Genomic DNA, 13,995 nt, shown 5'->3' on the forward strand with positions numbered 1-13,995 from the left:
TCAGGCCACATGCCATTGTTATATACTTGAAAATGAATGAAAACAGTTCATTACTTGATGGATATTTACAATTTTACTGAACGAGCTGTCCTTCCATAATCTTGACTGACAGATTCATTTGTCTTCACGCGAGTAGTCACTACGCTAAGCAGCGGAACTAGATGCGCACAGGTTCGAATACAGGAGCGTTGACTGTCACAGCGTACGACTGCTGTACACTTGGTTCGATTCTAGCCAAGGCTGATAAATCACGTGACACGTATCACTTAAATAACGACACAGTACTAACGAGGACTCCACTCCTACATTACGACTACACTCACTACCCACTCACCGACACATTGGCGATAACCGATATTCTGTCAACAGAATACTGACTCCCTCTGTTCATGACGAACCTACTTTTGTATCCATGAAGTACTGGAATATTCAGGGTAAGGATGAGAAAAGGAATATTCACGTTTCACCTTCTTGCAGGCTTAAAGAGTAATCAGAGGGAAACACAATGCAAGGAGAGGTGAACCATGCTAACGTGCCCACTAAGAGGTCACCGGTATGACTAACTCAGTCCTTCCAGGAAATATCGAAGCGTGTTTTCACAGGGCTTGTAGTCACCTGAGCACGTGAGAGTATAATTTTTCTTACAAAATTCAAGGGAAAATTAACGAAGTTCGGTTATTGTCTAATTTAAATTATTAATTGCTCAGGCGTCCACCTCAATGGTGTAGTGGTTATTTTGATTAGTTGCCACCTCGAGATGCCCGCGTTCGATTTCCGGCTCTGCTACGAAATTTGAAAAGTTGTTCAGGACTGGAACGGGGTCCACTCAGCCTCGGGAGGTCAAATGAGTACAGGGGAGTTCGATTCCCACCTCAGTCATCTTCTAAGTTGTTTTCCATAGTTTCGACTTCTTCTCCAGGCAAAATCCGGGATGGTACCTCACATAAACAGTACGGCCACTTCCTTCCCTCTTCCAATCTTCCCATCCCCCACAAGATACCTTTCCAGCATAGCAGGTTATGCCACCTGGCGATATTTTGTTCCTCCTCTTCAGTTGTATCCCCGACCAAACACTACCCTTGCAGCAATAGAGGTGGGATCCCTGTCCGAGTCCGAGGGAAAAACCGACCTTGACTGTAAATGGATTAAAAAAGATAGAAAGAAACAATTTTGTAGGTAATTTCAGGTGCAAACAACATCATTCTACCGAAATTGTAGAAAAAAATTTTACCACCAAGAACGGTGAAAATATACAGTGACTCGCATAATTATTCGGACAGACATGATTTATTACATTTTCCTTTGTATTAGTCATGTCAGTAATAATAAAATACTGATATAAATTAAATACAAGTTTCTGTAAGGAATACAAAAACTAAACGTCCATCATTCTTCTAATGAACACTGTCAATGAAAATAGAATAATTGAAAAACAAAATCAAAACCAAAACCAATATTGCACACAATTATTCGGACACTTGCCTTTTTACTTATGATCCTTATAGTTCAGGGTCTCGTGGGATTTCCTTTCATTTTAATTACTTCCCTGAGTCGACTTGGCATGCTCTCCACTAATTTGCGGGTATAATCGGGAGATATCTTCTGCCACTCTTCTTTAAGTCGGTTCTTCAGCTATTCTCTAGATGTTTTTCTTATTTCTTTATCAAGTTTGTTCCAAAGATTCTCAATCACATTCAAGTCTGGTGATTAACGGGGAGGATGAAACACTTTTGGGCAATTAAACAATATCCACATCCTTACATTCCTGGCCATATGCTTTGGATCGTTATCTTGATAAAACTTAAAATATTTACCAACCTCCATATTTTCGACACTCTTTTTCATATTGTTCGTCAGTATTCTAAGGTATTGAATTTAGTCCATTTTACCCTCAATAAAAACCAGTTCACCAACTCCATTCGTCGACATCCACCCCCACACTATTACATGTCCACCGCCATCCTTCACAGTTGCTTTCAGATTGTTCTCTTGAAGCTCAGTATTAGGACGCCGCCAAACTGTTATCCTCTCACCAGACTGAAATATGTTTAATTTACTCTCATCAGCAAATATAACGTCATTCCACCACTCATTGTCTTCTCTAACATGCTCTTTGGCAAACTACATTCTCTTTCTTCGATTTATTTGATTTATGAAGGGCTTCCTTCTTGCAATACGGCTGCGAATGTAATCTCTTCTGAGCACTCTCCGTATTGTTTCGGGATCCACTTTCTTTTCGGTGTCTGCGGCAATCTCCGTAACGAGTTTTGGAGCACTAAACTTGGGTTCCTTTTTTTTTTTTTTTTTCTGATAACACTCTTCCCTCACAGCAAAAATTCTTGGACGTCCCGTATGCGGTAGATGTTCAATCCTATCTTTCTCCCGGAATCTTGTGATAATATTGGAGACTGTAATTTTCTTCATTTCTAACATTTCAGCAATTTGACGACAACTTTTACCTTTAGCATTGTGAAAAATGAGTAGCTGCCGCTGTTCGATTGTACTCTCTCTTCCTCTGCGGCCTATTTTCTCTTACGTTGAATGTTTACGTTCATACTGTTCGTGGCTCTTCTACACACGACCTCTGCACGCCAACTGATTTGTGTCCGAATAATTTTGTTGAAGCACGTTAACTGAGTTCTCCTGTTTACTGAAAGTACACATTTCAACGCCGTGTTGAATCTGTCAAGCTGGGTTCTATCAGGAACTAGTTTGCGTGTACAATATTTTCTCAGAAACATAGGGCCATAGTGTAGCAAAGCTATAATCAACGTGTCCGAATAATTATGTGAGTCACTGTATATGAGTTTAAGCATTTGAAATTCCATTTCCTTTCTACTCTAGAATATCAGTTTTTGGTCTGAGTTGATTTATCCCCTGTATCCATCATAGCAGGAGTCGTATTGGAGAAAGTAAGTCTGCCTATCAGATTTAACCTAAAATGTTCGATCCTTCAGCCGCTAATACAAGGTTTAAAGTCATCTAAAACGTGGTGAATGTTTACTCACCTACCAACTGCTTTTACATTTACAGTTAAAAGATTGAATTAAACACTATCTATTTTACACTCTCAGACTCTTAAGACCAGCTTTTAAGCAAATGAGCCACTCACATATAATATAGAGGTAATGGAAGGTAGAATGAATTGTTACAAGCTTCTGGAGCAATATATTGAACGTATTTCACGCGTACGTTTCCTGTAGGTTATGAATCTCCCTGGCACTATCATTATTGAGATAAATGACTCCCCGTACGGATGAACTCCAAGGTGGCTCGGCGTGACTAATGAGAGATTGCTACCTGTGGCGATGGGAAAACCTAGCATCTGTGCACTAGATATGAACGGCAGGCCATGTCGAAAGTTTCCAAATGGGACTCTTGAGCGTCTCATTCATGGACCGAGAATTGGTAGGAACCTAGAAGTTGTTGTCCAGCGATTCCTCTACTATCGTGTAAACCGTGAGGATAGTAAGTATTCTTTGACCCTTAAGTTTAACTGTAATAAATTCATGGCCACCACAGAAACATGCATTATACGAATGCACACTCGCATTAAGTACAGTGGACCAATAATACGAGGTCTCAAATAATCCACCGAAAGCAACAATAAAACAGACAGCGCCGTAGTTTCAATTGAAAACCTAAAATATTACTATTAAAAATTGTGCAGCCTACCAAAGAAACCTTCCCGCTTCAACAATTTCTCTCTTACACAGGAAAACATAGAATCATGGATATGTTTCTGGACATAGAAGACGAGAGAGCGAGTATAGATTCTTTGTTTGTTCCCCTCTTAGTAGCCCCTTACGACATGCAGGGGGACTCCACCCACAGGGGAGATAATAATGATAGTAATAATAACGAATCCCCGAGTAACTTAGTTGCGTGCTCCGAGCCGTGTAGCTGTATCTTGTATTCGGAAGATGATGGGTTTGAACACCACTATTAGCAGCATTGAATACAGTTTTCCGTGGTTTCCCGCTTTCACTTCCCTAAAACGCTACCTTTCCCATCATTTCGTCGGCGACAACTCTGCGTGTGTTGATTCGTCGTTAAACTACCAGGAGCCTGTGTTCGACTCTAACGTTCTTCCTTGTTCCTGTGGATATGATATTATGTTCAATGACGTCATCGTCGTGATTATTGTTTTAAGAAGAACTATAACTCGACAACGATTCTCTCCTCAGATGAGAAGTGGAAGAGATCCAACACTTCGAAGAATGAACGAATCGGATAGAGAAAGGAAAGGGCAGGAAGGGCGTGAGAATGAACGATTCCTGAGGCTTCGCAAACATGATACCGCTGAGGTCAGAACGGAGCGAGAGTTGACCAAGTGAGGTCGGACAGGAAATATGAAAGGAAGGAGACTAGCACAAGTAAATCGAAGCAATGCCAGACTAAGCTAGAGGGATCCATTATTGCTAACCCACCCTCCCAATATGAGATCGCCATTATGCTGCCCCTTTTAGTCGCCTCCTGCGGCACGAAAATGATTCCTTCAAGGAGCTCCCTTAAGAAAATGCTGCACACTTCGGGTAGGACAACTCTGTTTGTTACCTGACGAAGGTAGCTCTAAATCTTCCCACTTTCATAACTTAAATCACATCGGCTGGAATCGAATCTGGAGGCTACATCAACAACACTTTGATGTCAGATGAATAATTATAAACTAGTGTATAGAATACTTCAAGGCAATCTGCCAGCAGCGCGCTGTGTTTTGCATTAGCAGACTTATGTAATGGATGACAGCAAATAAACAAGGTACATCGTAGACTGCAGTGAGTACCGTGTTCACCGCCAGCTCACTGATCGTAAACAATCACCCCAGTCTGCCTTCAGGATCCTTTATCTATAGAATTATTGAAAACATACCTCCTGCTAAAATGTAATACACTAGAACCTCTGTTAACCGGAACAAAGGGGGGAAGGTAGTTTCGGATAATAATTAAAATATCATTTTTATTCTTAAGAAACGCTTTTTTGTATGAGTCACGAAGACGTTTCCACGGACATCTCCGACTGTGCAGCCCGGTGCAGGAGAGGACGGGAATTTATAGCAAGATATGTGCCACTATATTAGCGACCCACAAAGGTAGGTATTTCTACGATACTACGGTACTTCCGATAAGTTCTCAGCATTTGCATGACTGGTATTGGATTCTGTAAGGCACAGTACGTAGCTTCTTCCATACTTGAAGCTAAGAGTGTGAGGTCATCTGCGAACGCTAAGCAAGTGACTGTTAACTTGTCTATTTTGTAGACGATTTTTAATCCAGAGTTGTCAGCTAGTGTGTTCAGTCTGCTTTCGTGAGCGCACCAGGCAGGTCGTGCTAGCTGCGCTCCTCGCAAGTGGTTACACATTTGACTCGGGCAATCGGAACACAGTGTAGTGAACGTTGTTTGTTTGTGTTACGAATCTCATACTTTTTCAGTTTACTGCAGTGTATTGTGCATAAGTGAACAGTGTTTTACTGATGGACGGTGGAACATACGGGGAGGGAGGCCCTCCCCCTATTCAACCGAGCAATGCCATAGCGGATTTTCCCACGCCTTCTTTACATTCTACACTGAAGGCAGCTCTCCTCACCCTCAATGAAGACCAGAATTACGACATCGAAATGGAGCGTCCAAGCAATTCAGTTCAGAAGCGTCAGATGGATCACCAGCCACACAGCAAGGAAAAAAAAATAGCGACACCCACTTCTGAATTACGAGGTAAACCATCTTTGCTATCTTCAGATAAACTTTCGAGTACAGTTAACACGCGCCCCTCCCCCTATGCGAACAACAAAAACAATAGATACAAGGACGATTCTCCTGGTCCATTCTATATTTACGTAGATGGTAAGGCAGGCAATATTGGAAAATTTCATCCAATGGGATTAGGGAAATTGCTTTACAGTAGTCTACCAACACTTAGGCCTAGTATTTCGAACATTAGCCCCATTGGACGGAACAGAATCAAGATTGACCTTAAAACAGCTCGCGCTGCTAACTTACTTGTAGAGTCCTCCCTGTTTGCTGAGAAACAATTGGAAGCTTATGTTCCAGCTCATGTAATTACTCGCCAAGGAGTTATCCGTAATGTTGATGTCAGTCTAGGTGACGAAGAGCTCCTACAAAACATTTGTTCGCCGATTAGCATTCTCAGGGTACGCCGTATGATGAAGAAAATCCATCACAATGGCACACAAGAGAGTATCCCTCTTCAGACATGTGTAGTACAATTCGATTCCCAGTTTTTGCCGGACAGTGTGTCTATTTACGGTATGCGGTGAGGTCACCCCATACGTTGCTCCTGTACGCCAATGTTTTAAGTGTTTACGGTTTGGCCACACTCAGCTATATTGCCGTTCAATAGGATAATGCGCTAAATGTGGTAATCAGCACCCTGTGGAACAGTGCTCATCCTTGCAATTAGTGTGTGTACATTGTAATGGTGCACATACTGCCACAAGTAAAGATTGTCCAGAATACTGTAAACAGCAGAAGGTGAACGAACTATCAGCTACTAGGAATATTCCTTTCAAGGACGCACTCAACGTTTTGGAACACCGACCCTAGGCAGAGGTAGTGGGATCAACTCTTCCCATCGTAGATGAACGGACCTTTCCCTCGCTCCCAACGCAGCGCTCTAATAGATTTACTGCCTTCAAAAAACCTCGCCTAGCCCCACCACCTGTCTCCCGTGCTTATGAGCAACCACCTCTGTTTTATTCCCCTCATGAACTTCCACAAGGCCCCATCAGACAAAACCCCTACCCACCTCAACCTCATCGTATTCCCTCCCAAATGACCGTGGATAACTCTGTTTTAAAGACTAATTCTCCTTTTGTGGTGGATGTCTTAATATCCAATGTTCACAAACTTATTGTACATATTCTACAAGGAATAACCTCATCTTCGACAGGCCCTCCAACGTCAGAAGAATTACGTGAAATGATTTCTCGGTGCATTAACAATGGCAATTAATCTAAAAATATTACAGTGGAACGCTCATTCTTTGACAGCTAACAAAGACAGTTTATTAAAGGAGATTTATGACAGGCAGATTTCTGTCGTTGCCATATCTGAAAGTTAGACATCTCCAGATCTGGAGGTGCGATTTAGAGGCTTCAGAGTGTACAGAGATGATTGTGTGGATGGTTACGGTGGAGCAGCTCTCCTTGTTTCCTCTCAAGTACGACATAAGATTATCCATCTGAATTTTACACAAGTGCCCTCTTTCCAGGCCGTAGCTGTACGGATAGACTTGCCTCCCAAGCCTTTTACCCTGTTATCAATGTATTGCCCTCCTCGATGTGTGATTGAGCTTAACGAATGGTACACTCTGATATCACAACTCGACCCGCGATACTTAATATGTGGAGATCTGAATGCACATTGTGAAGCCTGGGGTTGTGCGTTCACCGATACTGCGGGTACTGCCCTATTGAACACCCTCGACGAATTTAACTTTGTTATTTTAAATGATGGATCTCCAACTCTCGTCCCTCGACTTGGACAGCGTCCTTCTGCTGTTGATGTTACATTGTGTTCTTCTACACTCTTGAATACAGTGTCTTGGAAAACTTTGCCATATGTCATCGGTTCGGACCATTATGCGATTGAAATTTTGTTGCATACTCTTTATATCTCACCATGCACTATTTACCCATCCACCAAATGGAATACAAAACTTGCAGACTGGTGCGCCTACACTTCTAAAATCGACAACGATCTCCAGTTATTGTGGACTCCGTTAACCCCGTTAGAAGACTATACTGCTTTCCTGAAAATAATAAATTCTGCCGCCCACGTTTCAATACTTAAAAAGCACCCATACACTCTTAAAAGAGGACCTCCAACCCCTTGGTGGGACCAAGGATGTTCATTGATGACTGCAAAGCGTAAGCAAGCTTTTGCCCAGTACCGACACCAACCTACTTGGAATAATTATGTGTTGTACCAACAGACGAATGCCAAAGTGAAACGTTACTTAAAAGAACGAAAACGTCAAAGCTGGAGGAGTTTTTGTGAACGAAAGATACACCTCTAACTACAATATGGTCGCAAATCAGAGGCCTCCGGAAAGACAGCCACACTACATCCTTTCCGTCCAACATTGCAGAGCTGGGAGAACAGTTTGTTGACATTATTGCACCCCCGTTCGTGCCTCCACCTATAGATACAATGGATGACGTCTGCGATGATCCCAATCACTTCCTCACACGACCATTTACATTGCATGAGTTTCAGCGGGCTCTTAAAGACTGCAACAATACTGCTCCGGGAAAGGACAACATACAATACTCCATGCTTAGTAAATTGCCTCTCTCGGCTCAAATTCTCCTTGTCCAGATTTTTAATTCCATATGGACACATGGCCCACTACCGGCAGACTGGACTACTCAAATAATGGTACCCATCTTAAAGCCCGGTAAGGATCCTCAAGATGCAGCATCTTACCGACCAATAGTTTTATCCTCTTGCGTGGTTAAAACACTAGAGCGGATGGTTAAAAACAGATTAGAGTGGTTTCTGGAACACAACAGGTTACTGCCTGTATCTCAACATGGATTTCGAAGAGGACGCGGAACCATCGATCATCTCAGCATACTCACCACTGACATCGAGCGTACTTTTCAAACTCGGGGTTATCTGGCCGCACTTTGCTTAGACATTGGTTCTGCTTACGACATTGTGGACGTATCTCTACTGCTGCGTAAGTCAGCAGCCTTGAAACTACCAAGAACTCTTATCTTCGGCATTGCAACTTTGATTAAAGAACGCACCATATACGTCCGGAACGGCCCTACTTTTATTGGACCGCGTACAGTCTCTAAAGGCCTTCCACAGGGCAGTGTATTAAGTCCCTTACTCTATGCTATCTACACCTCTGACTTGGGCGCAATATTTAGTCCCGCCATCCGTGTTTTGCAATATGCTGATGACGTCTGCATTTATACATCTTCAACCAATTTGACAATTACTCTTTAGCGTCTGCACACAGCATCACAATGTCTTCAAGAATGGACCACACAGAGTGGACTTGCACTTTCTCCTACAAAATCATCTGTCACTATATTCACCAAACAGAAACTGATTCTTCCGTCTCCTACAATTCAACTTGGACCATATTCTTTTCCTGTGAAGTCTACTGTACGCCTCCTGGGGATGCATTTGGATAGCAAACTCACTTGGAGTGGACATATTGCTTACATCCAGACACGGGCACTGCGTGCACTGAACGTCCTTCGTTTCTTAACCCGCACTTGGTGGGGCGCTGCTCCCGCTTCTTTGCTAATTCTTTATCGTTCCTTGATACGGACTGTTATTGACTATGGCAGTATGTTTTACAGCAACGCTCCGAAGTATGTTCTGGAGAAATTAAATGTCCTACAATTTCGTGCTCTCAGAGTATGCCTTGGTGCTATGTCGTCAACGCCTACAAATGCTCTACAGGTCGAAGCTCATGAACAACCCCTGCACTTGAGAAGGAAACTACTGGCAACACAATTTCTCCTTCAACGTTCTACTCTGGAGGATCACCCGTTATTCAAGAGCCTACAACTTCTACATAACCAGTATCGCGAACGTCATGGAAAACATCCACCTCTACTTCTAGAATGTTTAAGAGAACTGAAGTTCTGTCTACCCTTGACTTTGAAGTCCCACACAATTCCGGCATTCCATTTTAACTACGCCTGTTCGATATCTCCAGCTTCCACATATTATGTCCCCAGGTACCTACTAGAAAAACCTGCTCCAAATAAACACGTAATTGATTTTATTGAATCTACTTGGTCTGACTACATCCACATTTATACCGACGGTGCAAAGTTTACAGATTCAGTTGGTTTTGCATATTTTTGCGTGCAAACACAGGAATATGGCCGTTTTTCTCTTCCCTTTGAAGCATCCATCTATACTGCTGAACTTGTCGCCATTCTGGAGGCACTGTATTACTCACAATCCAGAAATTTCCCCAAGATACTTATCATTTCAGATTCTCAAAGTGCTATTAGGAAATTGGGACATCCTCGACGAAACATACGAACACACTCCTACATCTATGAAATATTAGAATTATAGTCTGTCATGAAATCGCGCGGAAAATGTGTGTCATTTTTATGGGTGAAAGGACACTCAGCACTTCCATACAATGAACTGGTTGACAGTCTGGCCAAACAAGGTGCACGTACTGGCTTATTCCTTTCATTACGCCTCCCCTGTACTGCTTTTTATGTTACTAGTAGAAGGAAAACTTATGTTGAATGGACAGCTCTGTGGAACAGGACTACTCAACACAAAGGACGATACTATTCCTGCATTCAACCAGCTATCCCTCACAAACCATGGTATCAAGACGTCAGATGGGCCCGAGGCCAAGTAACTACCATTATTCGGATGAGGTTCAACCATGATTCATTTCCCGCTCACCTCAACAGGATTGGAGTTCTCCAATCAGCACAATGTCCGTGTAGCGCAAGAAACGCGGGAGATGTGAACCACATTATCTTCGAGTGCAGTAGAACTGTATCCTTTCGCAGAGAATTGTTCGCTACCCTTTGGCACCTTCGGGTTCCCTTACCCACAAATATTCAGCTATTACTGGCAACTGGAGACTTACGTGTGTACAGTGCAATTGCAACATTCTTCACAAAAACTGGTGTTAATATCTAAAGTGTAAGTGTCTTTATTTCAAGTGTGTTATGCTTCCTTTTTGCTCTGTTCTAGGTCATTTCTGTTATTTTGTATGTCTTTTAACTTGTTGTCCCTTTTTATTTCTCTTTTCTGTAACAATTTTTATCATTGTACATTATTGATGGCCAAATGTCCTATGGACGAAGGTCAAAATAAAGGAAAAAAAGCTAGTGTGTTCGTCCATTCCCGAATGACCTCCTCCAGCAGACAGTTAAACACGATGGGGGACAAACAATCTCCTTGTCTAAGACCTTTTTTGATCTCGAAGCTTCTTGATAATATCCCTCTGATTTTGACTTTAGACATGGTGTTCGTTAGAGTAGCCTTCACAAGATTCAAAGTCTTCTTATCCAGTCCCATTTCAGTTAACGCCTCAAAGAGAGACTGTTTGTCTACCGAGTCGTAAGCCTTCTGGAAGTCAACTAAAATTGCTACATTGCGTGAGGTTCTGAGGTTTTTGTAAGTAAAGATCGTTTTGAGGTTCAGAATCTGCTCTGTGCATGACCTTGACTTTCTAAATCTAGCTTGGTACTCTCCTAAGCAGGAATCTATTCTGCCTCCACTTTCTAAGCAATGCTTTGGAGAAGATTTTGTAAGTCACTGATAGGGGAGAGATCCCTCTATAATTACTGGGGTCTAACTTGTCCCCTTTCTAGTGCAGCGGGTGGATGATTGCTGAAGTCCAATCCCTTGGTAGTTTTTCCGTTGTCCAGATGTCAGTTATGATTCTGTTAATACTGTCAATTGACTCTTCATCTGTATATTTCCGTAATTCTGCAATGACGCCATCTTCGCCCGCTGCTCTGTTAGATTTCAGTTCAGAGATGATCTGTTTTATTTCTTCTTTGGTAGGAGGAAGGAAGTCAGGGTTAATAACATACTTGGTTTGAAATTGTAGTTTTTCCTTGGGTTCTTCTGCATTGAGGAGGCCATCAAAATATTTTGCAAGGGCTGTAGTGCAATCTTCATTGTTCATTTTCAGTTCTCCGTCTGATCCTCGAAGGTGAAGTGTAGGGGCTGAGTAAGCGTTTGTCTCAGATTTTAGAGTTTTGTTATTCCTTTGAAAGTCTTTCCCTGTCTGATCTATGATGTCGTTTTTATATTGCCTCTTAGCATTTCTGATGGTTTTGGCCGTGTTATTTCCGACTGTTACGAAGGCTGTGTGATTTACCGTGTTTTTGTAGCAGTTCCAATTCACCCATGCCTGTCTTCTCTACTCTATTGCCTTATCACATGTTGGTGTCCACCATGAGTGGTTACTCCTTCTGTTTGCAAGGATGGTTTCTGTTGCTGCATCTATCAGTTCCTTCTGTAGGTTAGGCCAATCCGTTTTATTGTAATTATTGCTTAGGACCATTCTTTAAATGCTATTTTTTCGGATCATCGACCCATGTGATCTTTTGCCCCTACTGGCACCATATTGTATGGACCTGCGTGTAATTGGAATGGCGGTAGTGTAGAATTTTGTTTGTTAGGAAAGGAAGATTAAGGACGTCACTAACACCCAGTCCTCAGGCCAGGGATATTAATCATTACAATCATAAAACACTGGCCCGGCCGGGTGACAGGCGGACGCGTTGTCCCCTACCCCGCGGGGCCGGACTTGCTTAGGACCGTAGAAAAGTTGTTGTTGTCTTTCAGCTGGACTGGGTTAAATTTTAAGATTCTGGAACTTGTGTAATTGTAACCTCTGCACTTCGTGAGTGGAATGAAATTTGCTTTGACCAAAGATAGGTAGTGGTCTGAATCAATATTGGCACCTTGACGTTCATTATTTCCTTGCTAATCCTCTTACTTATGGCAACGTGAACTAGCTGGTACTCTCCTAGCAAGGGATTTGGACATCTCCAAGCCTTGGCTTTTCTGGGGAGGTGTCTGAATGCTGTAGATTTAAGAACAAGATTGTGATTCTTACACAGACTGATCAGCCTCTCACCATTCCAATTGGTTCCGCTGTGGGCCGAGTATTCTCCGACTATGTTCTTGAATCTACGTTCCTTACCCCATCAAGATGATCACGTTATGTTCTGGAATCTTATCGATTGTCCCTTCCAGTCCTTCCCAAAAGTATTCAACACTTTCAATATCACTCTTATGAGTATTATTGGTAGGTGCATGGAAGCGAAAAATCGTGTAGGCTTTGTTGAGACTGCTGAAGGCTATGCTGGACGTCCTCCCTTTTGGTGATGAGAAGGAGATAATGGAGTTGATCATTTTGTTGTTGACTATAAAGCCTGTACCCAGGTGAGGCATACTCTTCATCACTCTCTGACCTCGCTGTCCCTTGTAGATCCTGAAGCTTTTTGACTTAAAAGGTTCTTCGTCCGTAAAGCCATTATAAGGATGTTGTGTTTTGTTGGGGCCCCCATTATATATTTCAATTTTCCCGTATGCAGGAGGGAATTAATGTTTATCGTTGCCAGATAGTAGATGCGTTTCTTTCTCTTATATGAAGATGCAGGTTCCCCAGAATCTGATGGCCTGTTTGCCCCACTGTGAGTTGGGGTGGATTTGTTACCACCTGGGGTAGATTTCCAATTAGTCGTTTGCTCCATGTTTCCAGAGTTACGAAAACGTTTAGTGGTGTTACCCGAAGGTAACGTGGTGTTTAACTATCAAGGTTGTAAGCCTTGAAGCCACCAGCACTTTTCGGTTCATTGACTCAGCTTCTTGCTGGGATTAGTTACCCAACCTTCCACTGGGTTGCTCAGTTTAACAGGGGCACCTCGTGTAGGTTACGTGCTGGAGTTGCAGTGAAAGAGGCTAGTTGGGTTCTCTTGCTGAACCGAATATATTATTGTTGCAGGAGTTTCACTACCATTTTCCCAGAGTCACAAGGACTCTTCCCTGGTTAATTCCTGGGACCCCTAATATTTATGGAAATCGAAACCGTTGTCCAGGTAGAAGACACTTGCACCTAGGTTAAACACTTTTCCTAGATATGACATATAATATCGTCGGAGCTATCATCGTAATCTCTCTATACCAGCGGAACTGTGTTTATTCCTCAGTGTTGCTTGAAATTGAATCGCATTTCTTCGTTTTCTTCCTGGGTAGTTTCGTAAATGATGTTCCTGGCTGCTCTTTAGTTTCAATGATTAGTCGTTTCTTCTCTTTTATTGTCATCGTGTTTTCTAAAATTATCTCGTTTTTCGAAGAAGGCTTTTGGTGTGGGGATTTCCTGCAATTAGGAATGAAGTGGCAGATGTAGGAGTGATTGTTGTGGTCCTAACTTCGTCCTTTGAGGGGGAAGAATCCAACACTCTCATAGTCTTCAGCTGGGCTTGCATTTTGAGAACCTAATACAAT

This window comes from Anabrus simplex, chromosome 1, assembly GCF_040414725.1.
Source record: "Anabrus simplex isolate iqAnaSimp1 chromosome 1, ASM4041472v1, whole genome shotgun sequence".
In the NCBI taxonomy this organism is placed as follows: domain Eukaryota; kingdom Metazoa; phylum Arthropoda; class Insecta; order Orthoptera; family Tettigoniidae; genus Anabrus; species Anabrus simplex.